The following is a 23376-nucleotide window of genomic DNA, read 5'->3' as shown; positions in this document are numbered from 1 at the left end:
GAATGGCCTTGATGCAAAACATCAACTGCCCAGCTCTCTCCATAGATGCTGCCTGACCTGCTGAGTTCCTGCAGCATCTTGTGTGTGTGACTCTGTATTTTCAGCAACTGCCGAATTTCGTATCTTGCCTTCAGGGCCTGCACAGATATACAACATCCATCATTAAGAACCCGATCGTCCAGGACATGCCCCCTTTTCATTACTACCACCAACGAGGAGGTACAGGAGCCTCAAGGCACACACTTAATATTTCAGGATCAGCTTCTTCCCCTCCAACATCAGATTTCTGAATAGACAATGAACCCATGAACATTATCTTAATATTTTACATTTTCCTCTCTTTCTGCATTACTTATTTAACTTTTATATACTGTATATATACATGTAAGTTGTAGATTTTATTATTACATATTTCACTGTATTGTTGCCTCAAAATAACAAATTTTGTGATATATGCCAGTGATAGTAAACCAATTTCTGATTCTGATAACATACTAAGCAAAGAATCTCCCTCTGCAACGGTGCTGAGTCAAACAGACTGTAACTTCCTTTTCGGAATTCAGCTTCCAAACTGCCGGTGTGACTTGGCTTTCTTGCGGTATGAACCAAAGCCTCAAAGGTGAAGGACGTTTGCGGTGTGGCATGTAACGACCAAATCGAAGTGGAAGGGCCCGGGCCCAACAGCATAGTATAGGCCCTTCAACCCACAATGTCACCTACTCCAGGGTCAATCTAACACTTCTTTCCTACATAGCTCCCTTTTTCTATCATCCATGTGCCAATCCAAGAGTCTATAATGTCCCTAATCTATGTGCTTCTACCACCACCCAACAGGGGCTTCATTGCACCCACCACGTTCTGTGCAAGAAACTTACCTGACACCTGCTCTATAATTTCCTCCAATCACCTTAAAGTAGCCATTTCCACCCTGAGAAAAAGACTCTGGCTGTCTCCTCGATCGAAGTCTCTTAGCATCTTATACACTATTTCAAGGCACCTCTCATCCTCCTTCGCTCCAAAGAGAACACATTAGTTTGCTCAACCTATCCTCCTATGACATGCTCTCTAACCCAGGCATACAGAACATTGAAAACTACAGCACAATACAGGCCGTTCAGTCCATCTTTAACCTACTCCAAGGTCACTTTTTTTTTACTTTTGACACCCTGCTCCTCAACATCCTGCTCCAGCACTGTCTGCCTATTATTTTAAATTTCCAGTACTGCACAAACTATTTTTATCACCTTTCAAAACTGCAATGGTGGAAATCTTCAGCAAGCCAAGCAACATTATGGGAAGCGTTGGGGTGTCAGTCACAATACAGGCTTGTCAACCCCTTTGTCCTCAAAAGACGATGCATCAAAAAGGCAGCATCCATCATTAAGGACCCCCAACTCCCAAGACCTGTCCTCTTCTCATTGCTCCCATCAAGGAGGAGGTACACAGTCAATGTTTCAGGATCAGCTTCTACCCCTCCACCATCAGATTTCTGAATGGAAAGTAAACCATGAACACTGACTCATTTTTTTCTCTGTAACTTCCATCACCTCTCAACAGGATCCCACCTATCATGCGCATGTTCCCCCCCAACTTTCTGCAGGGATCGCTCCCTACATAACTCCCTTGTCCATTCATCCTGCCTAACTGATCTCCCTTCCTGGAAATTATCCTTGCAAGTGGAACAAGTGTTATACCTGCCCCTACACCTCCTCCCTCGCTACCATTCAGGGATCCAAACAGTTTTTCAAGGTGAGGCAACACTTCACCTGTGATCTGTTGGGGACATTTACTGTGGTTGGGACTCCCGGTGTGGTCTTTTGTATATTGGTGAGACCCAACATAGACTGGGAGACCGCTTCACTGTGAATCTACGCCAGATAAAGTGGGATCTCCCAATGTCCACCGATTTTAATTCCACTTCCCATTCTCATTGCGATATGTCTATCCATGGCCTTCCCGACTCCCACAATGAGACCACACTCAGGTTGGAGGAGCGACAGCTTAGATTCTGTTTGAGTAGCACCCAACCTGATGGCATGAACATCTCAGACTTCTCGTAACTGCCCTCCATTTCACCATCCCTTATTCCTGCTTCCCTCTCCTTACCGGCCCATCAGCTCCCTCTGGTGCTCCTCCCCCTTCCCTTTCCTCCATGGCCTTCTGGTTTCTCCTTCCTCTTCTCCGGCCCTGTATCTCTTTCACCAATCAACTTCGCAGCTCTTTACTTCACCCCTCCTTTGCCCAGTTTCACCCATTACCTGCCTCCTTAAACCTCTTCCTCACGTCCCTCCACCTTCTTTCCCTGACCACTGATTACTTTTCCCAGTCCTGGTGAAGGGTCTCGGAGAGGACTGTTCACTCTTCTCCACAGATGCTCCCTGGCCTGAGGAGTTCCTCCAGCATTTCGTGCACGTTGGCTGAACTTCCGGCATCTGCAGATTTTGTCATCTCACTATTCTCACATTTTTCTCTCTTTTTACACTATATAATTGTCACTTATAGTTTTTATCATTGTGTATTGCAATGTAGTTGCCACAAAACAACAAATTTCACAACACATGCTGGTAATATTAAACCGGATTTGCATTCTTACTCTCTTTCTCGTTCGCAGCCCCTGCTCTGCTCACTTCATATCTGTGACTCTGCAGCTAAGCACCCGCTCCAACGCCATATTTAAGTTTGCTGATGACACCACTGTCGTTGGCCAAATGAATCATCGTGACAGATCAGCACGTAGGGGGGAGACTGCAGATCAGGTTGAGCGGTGTCACATCAACAACCTCTCACTCAAAGTCAGCAAGACCAAGGAGCTGATTGTTGATCACAGGAGTAGGAAGCCGAGAATGATCTGTGAACCGGTTCTCATCAGGGGATCGGAGGTGGAGAGGGTCAGCAATTCAAATTCCTTGGCTTTCATATTGCAGAGTGACCAGCACATAAGTGCCAACACAAAAAAAGGAACAACACCTCTACTTTCTTATAAGTTTACATAGATTTGGTACGTCACCTAAAATTTTGACGAACTTCTATAGATGAACAGTAGAGAGTATCATAACTAGGTGTATCACAGCCCGGCATGGAAACAGCAAAGCTCAAGAATGGAAAATCCCACAAAAGGTAGGGCATAGTCCCTCATAGGAAAAGCCCCCCCCCCACCACTGATCACATCCACATGGCACACTACCACAAGAGAAAAGCATTCGTCACCAAGGACTCCCACCATGCAAGCTATGCTCTCTTCTCACTGCTGCCATAGGAAGACGGTACAGAAGCTTTAGGTCACACACCACCAGGCTCAGGAACAGTTAATACCCCTCAACCATCAGGGTCCTGAGCCTGTGAGGATAACGTCACTCACCTCAACTCTAAACTAATTCCACAACTTACAGACTCACTTTCAAGGACTCAACATCTCATGATAACAGTATGATTTATATATTTTCAGTTTGTCTTCTTTTGCACATTCATTGTTTCTCAGTCTTTATAAAACCACAAGATATAGAAGCAGATTTAAGCCATTCTGCTCAGCAAACCCGCTCTATCATTCCATCATGGTGGATTTAGTTTCAATTTCAACCCTATTCTCCTGCCTTCCCCCCAAAACCTTTGACACCATTACAAAGCAAGAACCTGTCAACCTGTACTTTAAATCTGCTGGTGAGGAGTGGTTTTTCACAGGGGTCAGTGTTGGACCACTTTTTTTTTACGCTGTATGTCAATAATTTGGATGATAATATTGATGCCTTTGTGGCCAAGTTTGCAGATGATACCAAAGTAGGTGGAGGGGCAGGTGGTGTTGAGGAAGCAGTGTGCCTGCAGAAGGAATTAAGACAGATCGGGAGAACGGGCAAAGTTGTGGCAAATAAAATACAGTGCGGGAAAGTGTATGGTCATGCACTTTGGTAGAAGGAATGGAGGCAGCGACTATTTTCTAAATGAGGAGAAAATTCAAAAATCAGAGGTGCAAAGGGACTTCAGAATCCTTGTGCAGGATTTCCTGAAGGTTAATTTGCAGGTTGAGTCAGTGGTGAGAAAGGCAAATGCAATGTTATCATTCATTTCAAGAGGGCTAGAATATAAAAACAAGGATGTAATTCTCAGGCTTTATAAGGCATTGGTCAGACCACATAGTGTATTGTGAGCGGTTTTGGGCCCCTTATCCAAGAAAGGATGTGTTGGCCTTCGAGAGGATCCAGGGTAGGTTCACAAGAATGATTCTGGGAACAACAGGGTTAATGTATGAGAAGTGTTTGATGGCTCTGGGGCTGTACTCACTAGAGTTCAGAAGAATGAGAGGGCTTCATTGAAACCTATCAAAAAGCGTGGGTGTGGAGAACATGTTTCCTATAGTGGGGGAGTCTAGGGCCAGAGGAAACCACATCAGAATAGAAGGACATCTGTTTAGAACAGAGATGAAGAGGAATTTCTTTTGCCAGAGGGTGGTGAATCTGTACACGGCTATGGAGACCATTATATTGGGTATATTTAAAGTGGAAGATGATTGGTTCTTGGTTAGTCAAGGTATCAAAGATTATAGGGAGGAGGCAGTAAGATGGGGTTGAGAAGGATAACAAGTCATCCATGATGGAATGTCAGTGAAGACTCGATGGGCCAAATGGCCTCACTCTACTCTTATGTTTTATGATTTAAAAATACCCAATGACCTGGCCTCCACAGTTGTCTGTGACAACTAATCCCACAGATTCACCCTCTGGCTAAAAAAAAGCTCTCTTCTTCTCTGTTCAAAAAGGATATCTTTCCATTCTAAGCCTCCACCCTCTGGTCCTAGGCTCTCCCACTCTAGGAAACATTGTCTCCACATCCACTCTCTCTAGGCCAGAGGTCGGCAACCTGCGGCTCCAGAGCCACATGCGGCTCTTTGATCTCTGTGATGCGGCTCCCTGTGGTTTGTTAGCTTTTGAAATGTAATTCGAAATTTGAAGATTATGGTGATCTTGTACAATCTGAAAACTTTGCGGAGACACCGTTTCCTGGCACATCCGAACCGGCTCACAATTAGCCACCGTTCCGACTAAGGGAGATAGCCTACGGGGGTTTGTGAGTACGTGTCTTTTGGAGCATCCGCGCCCACGGGGACGGGTTGAGGGAGGCTTTAAAGCAAGGCTGTTTAGTTCGAATAAAGTTACCTTTGACTGCAGTGTCTTTATTTTAGCGCTGCGTATAGCACACCGCTACAACGTGTTTTTTTATCACTATTAATATACATCACAACTGCCAATGCCTGACGCCCGCCAGTGCGCGCATTCTTTTAATTCTTCGATCCAAGGTAGGCTACCTTTGGAGTAACCTTCAACCCAACGTCTTTTTTTCGGAGTTCAAAATGTTTTTGTTGCATGCAGAAATGTAATTTCGTTTTCTCTGCAGGAGTTCATCAATTTCATAAATGCAACACATTATAGTTTGTTTATACATAGCATAAAGGCAAAAAAAACCCGTTGTATGCAGTGTTATTTCATTTTGTGGCTCCCAGTGTTTTCTTTTCTGTGGGAAATGGGTCCATATTGGCTCTTTCAGTGGTAAACGTTGCCGACCCCTGCTCTAGGCCTTTCAATATTCAAAAGGTTTCAATGAGATTCCTCCCTCCCATTCTTTTATTTTCTGGGGGTGGGGAAGGAATGGAAACAATCATGGAAAGAGACTTCTCTCTTGCTGCAATGGAAGCGACAAACACAAGCTGAGCAAGGCTCCACTTCTGAACTCAAGGGATTCTGCAGATGCTGGAAATCCAGAGCAACACACACTAAATGCTGCAGGAACTCAGCAGGTCAGGCAGCATCCATGGAAAAGAGTAAACAGTTGGCATTTCTGAACAAAAACGTAAGGAACAGGGAAGGTGGGGGGTGGGAGGAGTACAAACTGGCTGGCTGGTGAGAACAGGTGAGGGGGAAGGGGAGACGAAGTAAGAAGCTGGGGGGGGTGATAAGTGGAACAGGTATACAGCTGCAGAAGGAGAAATCTGATAGGAGAAGAGAGTGGACCATGGGAGAAAGTAGGAGGAGTTGAACCAGAGGGAGGTGATGAGGAGGTGAGCAGAAGAGAAGGGATAAGAGGGGAGTCAGAATGGACAATGGAAAAAGAAAGAAGGGGAAAGGATGAGAAGTTACCAATGCTGGAAAAATCAATGCACATGTTGGTGTGATTCCAGAAGATGGCTGGAATTTGACACAACACACATTGCCTGATTCTCAATCAGTGGAAAGAGTGATTAGTTTCAAGTTCCTGGGTGTCTGAGGATCTATCCTGGGCCCAACATATCGATGCAATTACCAAGAAGGGATGACTGAGGCTACATTTCATCAGAAGTTTGAGGAGATTTGTTATGTCACTAAGGACTCTTGCAACTTTCTACAGATGAACCGTGGAGAGCATTCTAACTGGTTGCATCACCGTCTGGTATGGAAGGACCACTGCACAGCTCCAGAAAAGGCTGCAGGAAGCTGTAAACTCAGCCAGCTCCATCACGGGCACCAGCCTCCCCAGCATCCGGGACATCTTCAAACGGTGATGACTCAAAAAGGTGGCATCCATCATCAAGGACCCCCACCACCCAGGACATGCCCTCTTCTCACTGATACCATCAAGGAGCCTGAAGACACACCCAACGATTCAGGAATAGCTTCTTCCCCTCTACCATTAGATTTCTGTATGGACAATTAACCCATGGACAGTTCCTCAGTATTTTTCCTCTCTTTTTTGCAGAATATATTTAATTTATTTTTATATATACTTATTGTAATTGAAAGTTATTTTTATTCTGTATTACACTGTACTGCTGCAGCAAAACAACGACATATGCCGGTGACATTAAACATAATCCTGATTCTGAAGTGGTACAGACCTGCAGAATAAACAGTAACTCTGTCTCCTTACACAACAAGTGATTCTCATCATGGAGAGAGATGAACCATACAGTTACACAGTGACTAATTCTTGCCCTGGGAATAAACTGACTACTCACTGTTACATAGTGAGTAATCCCTACTCGAGAGAAATGGGCAATGCTGTCACAGATCCAGCAGCTGCTGGGAAGTGTTTAATACATGCGGAGTCAGGGGGCCACATTTGCACAGCAGTTGGAGTGACACTAATTCAGCCGAAGATGTCAGAGCTCAGAGTTAAATTCCGGCTCTGTCTGTGAGGAGTTATGCATTCTCCTTGTCAACCACGTGGATTTCCTCCAGATACACCGGTTTTCTCCCACATTGCAGACATACCGACCGGTTAGTAGGTTAACTGGTCATTGTAAATTGTCCTGTGGTTAGGCTGAGGTTAAATAGGGAGATGCTGGGCAGTGTGGCTCATTTGGCCGGAAAAGGCCTACTCCATGTTGTATCTCTGAATAAAAAAATCTGTAAACAGATGAGGTTACAACAGGACGTTGAAAGGATGCAGAGTTCAGTGTGGAAATATGTGAAGAGATTCGCTTGAAGGCAGAGTACAGACTTAATGAGAGGATTCTTAGCAGCGTGGAGGAACACAGGGAACTTGGGATCCACACCCACAGGTCCCTCAAAGTTGCCACACAAGTTGATTGGGTGGTTAAGAAGCCATATGGTGTGTTGGCCTTCATTAAACAGAGAATTGAGTTCAAGATCCGCGAGGTAATCAAAATCAGAATCAGGTTTATTGTCACCGGCATGAGACATGAAATTTGTTAACTTTGCAGCAGCAGGTTCAATGCAATACATAATCTAGCAGAGAGAGAAAAAAAACAATAAGTAAAACATAATAATAAATAAACAAGTAAATCAATTACATATATTGAATAGATGAAAAAAAAGTGCAAAAACAGAAATGCTGTATATTAAAGAAAAAGTGAGGTAGTGTCCAAAGATTCAATGTCCATTTAGGAATCGGATGGCAGAGGGGAAGAAGCTGTTCCTGAATCTCTGAGTGTGTGCTTTCAGGCTTCTGTATCTCCTTCCTGATGGCAACAGTGAGAAAAGGGCATGGTGCAGCTCTGTGAAACTCTGATCGACCACACTAGGAGTGTTGTGTTCAGTTCTGGTCTCCTCATTCTGGAAAGGATGTGGAAGCGGTAAAGAGGGTGCAGGAGAACTTACCAGGATGCTGCCTGGATTAGAGAGTGTGGATGTGGAAGTTGTAGAGAGGGTGCAGATGAACTTACCAGGATGAAGCCTGGATTAGAGAGTGTGTTTTGAGAGGAAGAGTAGAACGAACTAGTGCTTTTCTCTTTGGAGTGTGGGAGGATGAGAGGAGACTTAATAGAAGTGTACAAGATGGTAAGAGGCATAGATCAAATGGACAGTGCAGGAAAGGCACAATATGAAGGTGATTGGAGGAAAGCATAAGGCAAATCTCAGAGGTACAGAGTGGTGTGTGTGAAATGTTCAGCCAGTGTGGTGGTAGGGACAAATACATTAGGGTTATTGAAAAGACTCCACACACCCACTCCGCTCACTTAAAGAGCTTGCCTCCATCATTCCCCTAATCATCTTAATATTATGCCTCCTCATATGAGCCATTTCCACCCTGGGAAAAAGACTCCGGCTGTCCACTCTATCAATGCCTCTTATCATCTTATACACCTCTGTCAAGTCACCTCTCATTCTCCCTTCCCAAAGAGATAAGCTCTTGTTTTCTCAATCTATACTCACTCTACCAATGTCCCTGGCCAGTTGGACAGATGATCTGGACAGGCCACAGTGAACAGTGTCAGCATTTCAGGACATCTCAAATGTAGAGATCATAGAACTCGGTACTGAAAGGAGGCTCGAGACGACGCTGTGGAAAGAAATGATCTTTCTCAGCTTAAAAACCTGTTACAGGGAAAAGTGTACGCAAAGGGCATTGGTCAGGGAACGAGTGAGTGAATCAGTCGTGTGAAACCACCGAAATAATGACGGGGTGACTTGGGGTCATTTAATGCAGAAGGGGTTACTCGTGCATGCACTGTTGTGCAGGGAGTAGTCAGCAGCAAAGTGGAAGTTAGATAATAATTGAAAGATCAGAGACTCTGGAGAGGAAATTGTGCAGATGAAATCGTGTAGGACTGATACAGTTCTGTGGGGAGAGAGTGGGACAGTGGAATTAGTTTGGGGACTGATACAGCTCTGTGGGGAGAGAGTGGGACAGGGGGATTAGTTTGGGGACTGATACAGGACTGTGGGGAGAGAGTGGGACAGTGGGATTAGTTTGGGGACTGATACAGGGTGTATGGAGAGAGTGGGACAGTGGGATTAGTTTGGGGACTGATACAGGATTGTGGGGAGGGAGTGGGATGAGTTTGGGGACTGATACAGGACTGTGGGGAGAGAGTGGGACAGTGGGATTAGTTTGGGGACTGATACAGGACTGTGGGGAGAGAGTGGGACAGTGGGATTAGTTTGGGGACTGATACAGCTCTGTGGGGAGAGAGTGGAACAGTGTGATTAGTTTGGGGACTGATACAGGACTGTGGGGAGAGAGTGGGTCAGTGAGATTAGTTTGGGGACTGATACAGGACTGTGGGGAGAGAGTGGGTCAGTGGGATTAGTTTGGGGACTGATACAGCTCTGTGGGGAGAGAGTGGAACAGTGTGATTAGTTTGGGGACTGATACAGGACTGTGGGGAGAGAGTGGGTCAGTGGGGTTAGTTTGGGGACTGATACAGGACTGTGGGGAGAGAGTGGGTCAGTGGGATTAGTTTGGGACTGATACAGGACTGTGGGGAGAGAGTGGGGAGTGGGATTAGTTTGGGGACTGATACAGGACTGTGAGGAGAGAGTGGGTCAGTGGGATTAGTTTGGGGACTTTTACAGTGCTGTGGGGAGAGAGTAGGGCAGTGGGATTAGTGTAGGACTGATACAGAGTTGTTGGGACAGCACAAGGCAGTGGGATTGGTTTGGGATTGATACAGAATTGTTGGGAGAGTGTGGGGCAATGGGTTTGGTTTCGGATTGACACAAGGTTGTCAGGTCAGTGGGATTACATGGGACTCTCTTGAACAATCAGGTGTGCTCACAATGGGCTAAAAAACTTCACAAAGGAAATTACAAAATAGGAAGGGAGGGAGCATTCACTGTGCACTAAAGTGCAATATCGACACACATATTTTCATAAAACGTTGTCCTTGCACCTTGTAGTTTATTTGTAACTTTAGCCTGCTCCATCACAGGCACTAGCCTCCCCAACCCATTGAGAACACATTCAAAAGATGATGCCTCAGAAAGGTAGTGCCCATCTTTAAAGACCTCCGTCACCCAGGACATGCCCTCTTCTCATTGCTACCATCAAGCAGAAGATACGGGAGCCTGAAGACACACAGTCAATGTTTCAGGAACATCTTCTCCCTCTGCCATCAGTTTCTGAATGAATACTAGCCACTACTTTTCTTTTGCTCCCTTTTTGCACTACTTATTTAATTATATATCATCTTATTGCAATTTGTAGTTTTTTTTAAATCACGTTCTACTGCTGCAAAATAACAAATTTCACTGCATATGCCAGTGATATTAAACCTGATTCTCACTCCCAGGAATACATTAAGCATTTTGCATGAACTGCCTTATTTCCAAAGAATTAAAATTCTAACAAAGTCAAGGGGGAAAAAAAACTATAGAAACTAAGTACAGAAAATTCTGGAACACCCAGTGGGTCGGGCAGCATCTATGGAGGGAGGAGCATGTAAGATTTGGGAAAGAGGGAGCAGCAGCAGGGTGCTGGGGAAGCAACAGGTAGGGTGAGGAGAGCATCTCCCCAGGGTGAGCCCAGGAATCTTGCTATGTAAGCACTGGATAGGTAACAGCCCACCTTAAACTCCAGAGATCCCAGAAGAAGCAGCAATTCACCTGTACATTTTCAAAGTTCAAACTAAATTTATTATCTAGATGTCACCAAGTACCACCTTGAGATTCATTTTCTTGCCGGCATTCACAGAAGAATTAAGAAATACAACTGAATCAATGAAAAACGACTGAGAAAGACTTCAATGGAAACATAAAAACATGTGTAGCAACATCAAATTTAACTGTAATTCATTGTGTACATTCACTTTGGCAAATGATGTGAAAAAAACTTTTAAAATTGCCTTTCTCTTACTTGTCTTCAAAGACAAGGAGAACTTTTAAACTCCTTACGGACAGCACTGGAATTGACCTGTAATGCACTTGATGGCCATGATGAAATGTAGAGCAGACTTGATGGGCCAAATGGCTTAATTCTGTTCCTATTATCTTCATGGTCTTATCTTATAGTCATTGTGGTCTCCCACGTACTAGACAATCCAACCAATTCTCAATCTAATCTATAGTACATCCTTCTGCAGCCTTAGACAACGTCGCTCACTATTCACACCACCAAGCCAAGTTTAAGATACAAGAAAACCTCTGTCTACGCACATCCCAGCCTGCACAGCTCAATATGGAAGTCTACAAATTCAGATAACCTGTGGCCACTTCATTGGTTCCTTCTTAACCTAATAAAATGTCCACCAAGTTCCTGTACCTGGTCTTATTTTCATGCTGTAGCCCATCCACTTCAAGGTTCAACATGTTGTGCATTCATAGATGTTCTTCTGCACACCACTGATGTGGTTATTTGAGTTACTACCACCTTCCTGTCAGCTTGAACCAGTTGGGCTACCACATGATAGATACTTGCACTAACAAGCAGGTGTACAGGTGCTTCCAACAAAGTGGCCACTCGGTGTAATTCAGTGGTCCCCAACCACCAGGTCGCAGACCTGTACCGGGCCGCAAAGCATGTGCTACCAGGCCGCGAGGAAACGGTATGATTTGTCGATATGAAACGATATGAGTCAGCTGCACCTTTCCTCATTCGCTGTCACACCCATTGTTGAACTTGAACACACGTGAAGTCATTACCCAGGCAAGGTCATCAGTCGCTTAATCGCAGTGATACCCTCATGCCAGGGATCACTGGTTGGCCTCGGGTAACCAGCCGGCTAGAAGAGCCGTTGGTACTGGCTTGGAGCGCGGACAGATGGGCGCCGCCTCTAAACCTGTTTACCACACCGAATGTTCGTGAGGAGCCCAGTGCTAAAATATTCACAGAAGACCTAATTCGGGCACAGGGTTTTGTAAGTAGCAGAGCAGCTACCTCGCTGCGAACTACTGAAAGTCATCCCTCAAGCCAAACTTTTGTTGGCTGATAGATCTCACTGGTGTGATGCAATGATTTTATATATTCATACGAGGAAAATATGCGGTGTGCATTTAATATCCAAACGTTACTTAAAATGTTATGATGCTATTGACTTATAAGTGAGTTATAATTGACTTATCACTATATTCATGTGAGGAAAATATGCGCTGTGTGTTTAATATTAAATTTGTTAGATAAACCATTTTAGAAACAAAATTGAGTATATTAGCCATTTATAAGTGACATAGTTGACTTATCACATATATTCCAGTCGATATTAACACCTACACACCCCCCCCCCCGCCCCCTCGGCTGGTCCACAAGAATATTGTCAATATTAAACCGGTCCACGGTGCAAAAAAGTTTGGTGACCCCTGGTGTAATTTAAATCTGTATCTAATAGACCATTTCCAGTTTATGATTCACCTGAGAAGCAAAGACAGATTACAAGTGTTGGAATTACCTGGCTGAGTTATTTCAGCATCTGTGGAGGATTGGGAGAAAGCATGCACCTCTGTCACGTTAACCACTACACTACCAGTCCTTCCTCACCCTCTCTGCAACATCAGCCTGTCTTCTTTCATTCCTAGTGCTGACCAATGGCCTATGACCGGAAATGTTAATTCGGTTCACTTTCTCCATAGATTCTGCCTGACCTGCCGAGTGCTTCCAGCAAATTCTGTTTTTTAATTAACGTTAGTTGGCAGCAGTTATCGTAATACTTTACAATGGCAGCGAACAGCATATAGGGCTTTAATTCATGCCACAGTCTGCAAGGAGTTTGCATGTTCTCCCATGCATGGGTTTCCTCCAAGTAATCCAGTTTCCTCCCACTTTCCATAGGTGTATGGGTTAGAGTTAGTGAGCTATGGGGGAATTATGGCAAAACTTGCAGGCTGTTCCCAGCACGTCCGCAGGGTGTGTTGGTCATCGAGGTAAACGACGCATTTCACTGTCCCTTTCAAAGCATATGACAATCAAAGCTAATATTTCAATCTGGTCTGAGGAGCCACTGCACACGATTGGAAAATTTGCAGAAAGTTGTAAACTCAGACAGCTCCATTGTGGACACTAGCCTCTCCAGCAATGAGGACACATTCAAAGGGCGATGCCTCAGAAAGATAGTCCATTGTTATGCCCTGCCATCACCCAGGACCTACCCTCTTCTCATTGCTCTCATCAGGGAGGAGGTTCGGGAGACTGACGTTTCAACAACAGCTGCTTCCCCTCCACCATCAGGTTTCTGAAAGGACAATGAACCATGAACACTTGCTCAATATTTTTTTCTCTCTCCTTTTGTGTGTACAGACTTGTTGTAATTTATAGTTTTTACTGTTATTACACATGCCAGCCAGTGGTGTCGTGGCATCTGCGCTGGACTTTGAGGTGAGTGATCCTGGATTTGAACCTGCAGACTCCTTTCCAGTCATGCTGTGCTGAGTGTTGAGCCAGACCAAACGGACAAGTGCTAAAGAAGCAGCTAGGTTGACAGCCGGTGTGCCAAAGGAACAACAATTGTTTTGTATTGTAATGTACCGCTGCCACAAAACACAGATTTCACAACAAACGGTATGCTGTGATATTAAACCCGATCCTGAGACAGGGTCAGCATGTTGTGAGCGTGCCATGCTGGCACCGGAAGCTGGCACCTCCTGGGGACTGCCCCCAGCACATCCTCGGGCTGCGCTGGTTATTGATGCAAAACAACACATCTCACTGCACATTTCCACTCACGTGATAAATCATGCTAATCTTTCAATATTTAGATAACCAGTTCCAATTTCTGGTTTAATAGACTCTCCGAACAAAAGATTTATTGAACAACACACACGCCTGCCGAAGATTCAGAGCGTTCAGCTGAGCTGATACACGTCACAATTCCCAACTACTGTTTATTGAACAACCACAAATCATGGTAGCATAGTGGTTAGCATAACGGTATCACAGCTCAGGTCACAGAGTTCGGGGTTCAATTCCCGCATCTCTGTAAGAAATTTTGTACGTTCTCCTTGTGGCCGCATGGGTTTTCTCCAGATGTTCTGGTTTCCTCCCACAGTACCATTTGGTAGGTTGTACATTGTCCCGTGATTAGGCTATGGTTAAACAGGTGGGTTGTTGGTTGGTCCAAGCTCAGTGACCAGAGGGGCCTGTTCTGCACTGTATCTCAAAATAATAAAAAATAAACCCACAATTCCGCTGCCTACCATCAGTTTGGTGGAGTGGTCACCAACCTTTTTAAGCCCAAGATCCCCTACCTCGGCCTTAGTGAAAGGCAAGATCGACCCCAGATCGATTAGTTACACGCATGCGCGCCGGGGCAGAAAAGACCGGAAATAAAACCCTGCAACCCGGAAGTAGAACTAATGCATAAACACCGTGGTACACACCATTATTTGCACCGCGGACCGGTTTAATATTGACAATATTCTTGCGGACCAGCCGACAGTGGGGGGGGGGGGGGTGTTAAACACGACGGGAATACAGCAATACTTGAAGCAGGTTCCTTATGTTCAGTCTATTCAGCAATTTAGTTTTCACAGCTCTCAGCACTTAGCTGCTGTCCCGCGCTGCACACATTTTTTCCACTAAAAAAACTGAATGGGTTTGTCTTTAAGTGCAGCGTGCTTGGACTCAAGGTGCCGAAGCAGTTTTGAGGGCTTCATTGACTCATTAGGCAGCCTCCAGGCCTGAACTCCAGCCTCCTGCCCGCCACCAGACGCCCTGGCCAGGTGCAGCTGGTCGTGGGTGGGTGAGAGGACAAGGTCAGGGCTGGAGGTTCCCGTGCTGGGGCCATGGCGGCCACAGTCCAGAGAGAGCAACCGACCGAGCGAGGACAGCGACTGGCCTGCACCCGCCCCCCCTTGTAGGATCTATCGGCTGACAAAAGTTTGTTCAGTAGATCGCAGCGAGGTAGCTGCTCTGATACTTACGAAACCTTGAGCCCGAATTAGGTCGTCTGCAAATATTTTAGCACCGGGTTCCCCATGAACATTCAGTGCTGAACAGGTTCAGGGGCAGCGCCCATCTGTCTGCGCTCCAGGCCTGTAGCATCAGCACTTCCCACCGGCCGCGCTCTGGGCCTGTACCATCGGCACTTCCCGCTGGCCGCGCTCCGGGCCTGTAGCATCGGCACTTCCCGCCGGCCGCGCTCCGGGCCAGTAGCATCGGCACTTCCCGCCGGCCGCGCTCCGGGCCAGTAGCATCGGCACTTCCCGCCGGCCGCGCTCCGGGCCAGTAGCATCGGCACTTCCCGCCGGCCGCGCTCCGGGCCAGTAGCATCGGCACTTCCCGCCGGCCGCGCTCCGGGCCAGTAGCATCCGCACTTCCCGCCGGCCGCGCTCCGGGCCAGTAGCATCCGCACTTCCCACCGGCCGCACTCCGGGCCAGTAGCATCGGCACTTCCCGCCGGCCGCGCAAGGTGAAAACTAGCGCGAGGGTATCACTGCGTTTAGGTGACTGATGACCTCACGTGGGTTCAAGTTCAACAGCGGCCGTGACAGGGAATGAGGAAAGGTGCAGCTGACTGACATTGTTTCCTCCCGGCCCAGTGGTTGGGGACCACTGAAGTACACTGTGTAGTTTGGGGGAGCTATGTGCATGCGCACTGGGCAGAAAGAACAGAACTAAGACCCCGCAACCCAGAAACAATCTCTCAACGGTATTTGTGGATTTATTTTTCTTTTTTTGCGGGATCTACTGGGAAAGTCTCAAAGATAGACCAGTCGATCGCGATTGACAGGTTGGCGACCACTAGTTTAGCGCATTGCGCCAGAGAAGCCAAATCAAATTGGACAGGGATTCAAGCGTGAGGGGAACGTGGAGACGAGAACAAGGTACCATTACTGTGCCAGCTGCCAGTGAATAAAGATAATGTCCGCCTAGTCACCCTCAAATTCACGCAAATGTGGGAGAGAGCCAAAAATCACAGCTGACCACAGATATTGAAAGTCAGGGAAATTCCCCAGCACAAACCAGCCAGTGATTGCAATTTGAACCATTGTAGATGGCCTTCTGGTCGGTCGAGACCAACACATGCATAACGGTTACAGGTGTTTCTTTGTAAATTCACGGATCTAAGAAGTATCTCTCTTTGAATCTCTTTACAAGCCCGGAGGCTATTACAGAGATATGTATGTGTTAACTAAGGAAAGAGACAAATTTGGTTTCTAAATTTAAGATTAAAGGAAGATTGACTGTAAATAAGAAAGAATCAGCAACTGCTGCAAATCCAGAGCAACACAGACAAAATGTTAGACAGGGTTCCCTGATGTTTTTATGCCCTGGACCCCAGGTTGGGATCCTCTGTGAAGAACTCAACAGGTCAGGCAGCACCAACAGAGGAAAGATTAACTGTAGTGTCACCCGTACCTCCAAACTTACAGTGAATGGATCCTTTTGCATCAACGACCAACGCAGTCTGAGAATTGTGTTGGGGCAGCCAGAGTGTGTCGCTGTGCTTCCAGTGCCAACATAGCACGCCTGCAACCTGCACATATATTAATTTTTGGCATTGCTTACAAAAATTCTGCCACGCACAGTCCCACGTCTGGAGGAGGAGGAGGGTTGTGTATGGGGCTAGCAACCCCATCCCATAAGAACCAGAATGACAGAAATGTCAACTGAAACTCCGAAGACCTCACTCCCGGGAGAAGAGGGATCTCTGAAATGAGGCTACACATGGGGACAATGTGAAAGACTGGCATAGGACAGAGGACTCTGATGAACTGCTGTCAGTGGCCTGTGCCCCAGTCGGAGTAAATGGCTTAATGGAGTAATTGCTTACAAGTTCCTTAAAGTTGTCATTGTCAGGGAAGGTAGTGGGGATAAGCTCCCTCTACCTATTAAATGCTCCCAATGCAATGTGGCTCAAACAGCCTCTGACAACCAAGTCCAGCTCCTGGCTTCACGTCTGGCTTAGCTACTAACCGCAGCTGAACAGCTTCTACTGACAGGAGACAGGGCAAAGGCGGGTTACTGGCGCCTTAAAACCAGTCACCTTGGGCAGGTGGGGCTCGTCAGCTGTGGTTGGCAGCTCATCAAGGAGAAGGCTTCAGGAGTTGACTGCGAGGGAAAAATCCGGAGCTGGAGTCCATAAAGAGTTACTATGTTCAGTTCCATGCTGACTGGCAACCATTGGTGTCGAACTGTATCAGTCTCTGCCGTTCCTTTGGATCATCAGCTGTATGGAGAGGAGAAGCCTGCTGTACGATCAACAGCTCGCCCTCCATATCGTACCGCCCTGGCTTTCGTACCAGCTTGCGTATCACGTAACATCCGTGGTCAACCCCTACCAACAGAGGACCTGAAAGCAATGGCTTACAAAGGGCTCACAGCTGGAGTATAAACAGCCTGCTGCCCATTAATCCATCAAATTTAACTGGCTGGACTAGGCAAAAGACAAGACTATTCCTTTCTGTTCCACTGCTGTACTTCCTTTAGCTGAGAATTATTTATTTAGAGATACAGCACGTAACCGGCCCTTTCGTCTCAATGGTCTCCTACCGCCAAATTACCCAAACTAGCTTACTAACACGTAAGTCTGGCATTTGGGAGGGAACCAGAGCGCCCGGTGGAAACCCACAAGGTTCACAGGGAGGACGTACAAACTCCATACAGACAGGTAAGAACTGAATGCCAATCGGTATTCATCGGCAATGTATGGTGATGCACTGACTGCCAATGCGCCGCCAACACCCTGTGGAACAGGAGCGCGAGGGATGGTGGGATACAATCCCCCACACTCAAGGCTGGTGTTTGGCTGGAGATATCTCAGCTCAGAGTCGTGGCCACTGACTCCTCAGTGTGTCACTTTCACAGGTTGATAGGAGGCCCGCCTGTCTAGAGGAACACGCGAGTCTGGAGTTTGAGGCCTGAAAGTCAAACCCATCATCAGGTAGTCCTGCGTTTTTTTAAAAGAGATACAGAACGGCCAGACTCTTCCGGCCCAACAAGCCACCCCACTCAGCAACCCCAACCTAATCACAGGACAATTCGCAATGAGCAATTAACCCACTGGCACGCACGTTGTTTGGATTGTGGGAGAAAACCGGAGCACCCAGAGGAAATCCATGCTTTCAGGGGAAGGATGTACAAACTTCTTACAGACAGCATCAGAACTGGAGTTTGAACTCTGACATTCAGAGCTGTCATAACATCACGCAAACCGCTACCTATTGATATTCAGACATCAGTGAAGTCCAGAGGGCAATGGGCAAAACTAAATGTCCAAGTCCAAAACACGAAAAGCCCAGAAATAGCAGCATGAAGGTCAAAGACCAAATTCAGCGAGTCTGAAGGCCCAAAGGTTGAGGCCCCAGGGCCCACCTGTCCACAGGTCAGGTGCCTGACGCCTGTGAGTGCGGACTATGGGCTGGAGGTTGAAGACCTGAAGCCTGAGAGTCTGAGGCCAAGGACTTGAGGGCCAGAAGCAACTTGCCCTGGGGTTGGAGGGAAGGTGGGAAAGGAACTTACTTCTCTATAGTTATTGTTGTTGTTTGTGCTTGTTTTGCTGAATATTGTGGACAAAACATTCCAGTGTTGTTACTGGAATGTGGGGCGATGCTTGCCTGTTGCCCCAGCACATATTTACATTATGTTGTTTGTTAACACAAATGACCTCCTAGATCGATATATATCTTCTTTATTGTAATTTATCAGTGCAAAACAACATATTTCACGATAGGAAGCTACATAGCATCCACACCAGGACCACCAGACTCAAAAACAGTTCCTTTCCCCAAGCAGTGAGTTTGATCAACACCTCCACCACTATCCCACCCCTCCACACCCCAGCCACCACTACTTCATCATTTCCTGTCAGTCACCTTATGTACAGACACTTCTGTGCCTAGTGTCACTGTATGCACATACAATCAATCTGTGTATATAAACTATCTTCTGTACTTATATTGACTGTGTTTTTTATTATTATTATTCTGTTCTTTATGTTACTGTGTTTTATTGTGCTGCTTTGGATCCGGAGTAACAATTATTTTGACTCCTTTACACTTGTGTACTGGAAATGACGTTAAACAACCCTGACAAATGCCATGATATTACACTTTTTCCGATACATTTCACTGCATGTTTTAATATGCATTCATTTACTGATACACTGTGGAACAGGCCTTTCTGGCCCTTCGAGCCTCGCAGCCCAGCAACCCACTGATTTAACCCCAGACTAATCACTGGACAATTTACAATGACCATTAACCTACTAACTAGTACATCTTTGGACTGTGGGAGGAAACCAGATCACCCAGAGGAAACCCACATATTCAACGGGGATGAAATACAGAGATTTTTCAGAAGATGCCGGGATGAACTGCGAACTCCAATGCCTCGAGCTGTAATAGTGTTTTGTTGTCCACTACGCTGCGTGCGTTAAATAAATAAGGAACTTCTCACACAGGGCTGGTGGAGGGAGAGGCGTGTTTAGACAGACAGTCCTCAGGTTTACACTCAGAGCACAAGAGGAAAGACACAGACCCTTCATCGAGACTGTGCCGATTGTCATTTGCCTAGTCCTACCTTGGGCCTGCTGAATCCGGAAGGTCCTGGCTGATTGAGCGGGAGCTCTATGCTGCCCCTCATCTTTGACCTTTCGTCAGCCCTTTACCAATCCTGGCACCAAGCCAACACAGAAACATCCCACAGTGAAATGCTCCTTATTGAAATATTGTGACCCACAGCAGTAACTCCTCCTCTTCCTCAACCATCCCCAGGACTGGCACCCTTCCTGGCCTGGGCGAATCTGCGACTGTTGGTGGTGGTGACAGCTCTCCATCATGTCCGACAATGTGGGAGTTTTTAAAGCGGAAAAGCCGTTGCACTGGGGCAATTCCACCTTCCGGATCTCAGAAGTCCGGGTCCAGTGGTTGTCACAACTGGGGTCTTCCTTGCTTGCAGTGGATGACCATGACGTCTCCTGTGCCCTTCGCTCTCCACGGAGCGTTATCTTCCTGGCCGCTGGAGATCTCATCCACCCAGTCTGCCAAGCCCGACTTCACGTGCTAGGACAGGCATGCCCCTATCTCGCCGGGTCCCTCACTGAGTTCAGCCAGCCTGCTGAAGGAACCGGTGTACCAGGGTGTGGCTGCCGTCACCTACAAACAGCTACTTGGAGCCACAGGTAAGAGCTGAGTGTCCAGTGAACTGCCCCAGAATGGATATGACAAGCCCCTTCACCAAAGGTGCTGCCCCTCCTGCACACCTTTATACACACTCTGTATAAAGCTTTTTTTTTAATTAAACTTCCTGAAGAACTCCTGGTCTGGGTGAAACTGACAGCCGGAATGTGTGAAATCCATCCCAATTATTCACCTTGTTGGAAAACTGACTAGGATGGCGGGGGAAGAAGGGATGTCTGGAAGCCCAGCACACTCAGCCGATATGGCCATTCAGCCCATCGAGTCTGCTCTGCCATTCCAGCATGGCTGATTCATTGTCCCTCTGAAACCTAATTCCTCTCAACAAAACACACTACACTTTCTAGAAAGATTGCAGATTCCCCCCACCCCCGCCATACCGGCCACGAAAATAAAGCAATTTTAAATCCCAGTCACAATAGAGAAACCACACCAGAGCTAAAAGATCGAGAAAATAATATAAATTAAAAATAAATCAATCATTTCACCCAAACTCACTGCTACACGTCAGGAGAAAAAAACTTGAATTACCATGCAATCCGAAAGAGCAGACTGCAATAATGTGCCTGTGCCTGCCTCTCGCCTTTCTCCAATCTGACCCATGCATCCAGATTTTTTTTGAAAGCAAGATCTCGGCTGCAGCTTTTTTCCAGCTTCTCTCGGGGAGGGAGCGACACCTGACGCAATCTGGAGAAAAGTCTTAATCTCTCTTTCTCTCTCCTCTCTCCCCCTACCTCCTTCCGTGCCCACCTTTCTCCCCCTCCCGTCTCCCCTCATCTTCTCCAATTACCCTCTCCTTCTCTCTCTCCTCCCCTTATCCCTCCTATCCCTCTCTCCTGGTCTATAGTGTGACCCCTTAACCACTCTGAAACAACCCGCAGCCCCAGGGCATAATTGTCTCTCACACACTCCATGGAAACACCAACGTTAATTTCCCTTCTCACACACTCGACTTCACGTTTCAGGATTGTCAAGAGAGTGGCAGGGAACTTTTTGTTTAAAATTATAATGAAGACGGTGAATTAGATTTATTCCCCCTCTCAAAAAAATGATCTTCGAGTTCTGACTTTGGCCGGTCCGGATCATGACTCACGCCTTCTCTCAATGGGTCGGAAATTTGCACACACATCTCCCATTCCATTCCAGTGGGGTTAGGAGTCTGTCTGGAATGCGGGGGTATGCTGGGAATGCAGTCACTGGTCACACACACACACTGTATCTCCTCGGCAAATATTATTTTTAGAAGTATTTTTATATTAAATTCTAACGGGGGGGGGGGGTTAAGAGACTGAAATTAGTTATGTGTGTGTCCGTCCTGAAACAAAATACGTGGCACGCACACCTCACGATAGACACAATCTCCTCTTATTTTAACCCTTTTCTTAAGTTTCCCTGTCTGGTGGCTACCAATCTCACTGCCCCCCTCGTTATAACTGAAATAACCTGGGGGGGGGGGGGGGAGACAAGAAATAAGCACAATACTTAACCGCCTTGGAAAGAGGAGGGGGTGAGTGGTGGTTGTGTGGGGGGGGAGAGAAACCCCTCCTGTTGCAAACCGGCTTCTGCAAATCAAAAGCTGTTGCTTTCCACGGACATTACCCCCCCCCCCACACACACACACAAAAAAAAATAATTGTATGGGGGAAAGTGCAAGATTGAAAGAGGGGATAATAATTGAATATTAAGGAAAATGTTATAAAGCAAATCTCAGAGCCCAACCGATCCCCGGGGCAGCAGCGAAAGAGTCGAAGGAAAAACATTCACATACAAAAAAAAGTTTTAAACTTTGCAAACTTTTCTCCCTCTTGGACTCCCCTGTGTGTAGGTTCCCTTATCGTCATTAGAAACTTCACTGCACTCTTTCTCTCACACATACACACAGAGGAAAAATCCAAGCTTAATTCCATGGAAAAAAAAAGACACGGTTCAAAAGGATGTGGATTTCATAACCTTCTGTAACAACAGTTGTTTTTTCTCTCTCTCTCAATTCGCCAAAGGGTTTTGTTCGTTTAAAATCTCTTACCTTCGAATCTGATTGTGTTGTGTGTGTGTGTGTGTCTCTCTCACCCGGCTCGCAGATCCCTCTATTTCCCCCGGCCGTTCACAAAAAAGCCCTCAGTTACAGTTCCCCGTCTCAGAAATTGGATAAAAAACGGCTTGCGCCATGTTAGAACAAACGCACACATTGCCAGACTCCCAGCCTGCCGCTACCGTATTCGACCTAATACACACACCCGCCAGAAACATTTCTGTGACGCCTGGCCGGCTCTTTGCAGAACGGGCGGGGAGAGGATTTTCAGCTTCCAAAACCTGGCCTTACATTGTCAAGCAGGATGCCAGGAGACGGTAGACTTCGAAATCTGTAACAGTCAATCCGAATCAGAATCAGGTTTGCCCGCTTGTTTATTTATTTAGAGATACAGCGCAGAACTGGCCCTTCGGCCCAACGAGCCACTCACCTGTTGTGTGTGGCATCCGTTAGTCTCATGAGACCATGGATCTGTGCCCTCTCCAGGACACAGGCCTGGGCAGGGTTGTATGGGAGACCAGCGGTTGCCCAAGCAGCCAGTCTCCCTTCTCCATGCCACCGATGTTGTCCAAGGGAAGGGCAAGGGCCAATACAGCTTGGCACCAGTGTCGTCGCAGGAGTTGCCAGAGCGAGGTTGAAGGCAACGTCACACTGCCTTAGGGACTCCAACTCCGGATTTGTCCTCAGGATTTACTCCCGAAGCCTTTCCCATGAGTGGATATAGCCGTAAAGCAGCAGAGGTTTGAAATCAGAGTTTCCCTGTCTTAGACAGACTGCCTTCCCAGGTTGACGAGCTCCATCTACCTGTTTAACTGTAGCCCAATCACAGGACAAGTTACAATGGCCAATTAACCCGTCAGTCTTTGGACTGCGGGAGGAAACTGGAGCACCCGGAGGAAACCCGCACATTCCAGGGGAAGAATATAAAAACTTTCTTACAGAGGGCGCTAAAAGTGAGCTTGGAACTTCAATGCCTCGAACTGTAATAGCGTTGCACTAAACACAACGGTACTGAGCTGCTGCGAAACTTGTGTTTAGGCAGCAAGACATAAAATAAAGAATTATATATTAAAA

At 46.6% G+C, this 23376-nt stretch overlaps 1 protein-coding gene across 1 annotated transcript in view; it reads right to left on the bottom strand.

Moving 5' to 3' along the window:
* fndc3ba (fibronectin type III domain containing 3Ba) overlaps positions 1-22528 on the bottom strand; it is a 345490-nt gene extending 322962 nt beyond the window's left edge. The window contains exon 1 of the mRNA XM_059991776.1: positions 22297-22528. The gene's annotated coding sequence lies outside the window, so the exon portion shown is untranslated. The remainder of the gene's footprint in view (positions 1-22296) is intronic.
* Positions 22529-23376: the final 848 nt, after the last annotated feature.

This window comes from Hypanus sabinus, chromosome 2 (genome assembly GCF_030144855.1).
Source record: "Hypanus sabinus isolate sHypSab1 chromosome 2, sHypSab1.hap1, whole genome shotgun sequence".
Lineage (NCBI taxonomy): Eukaryota > Metazoa > Chordata > Chondrichthyes > Myliobatiformes > Dasyatidae > Hypanus > Hypanus sabinus.
The sequence above is the reverse complement of the archived record's forward strand: the minus strand, read 5'-3'. Positions and strand labels throughout refer to the sequence as shown.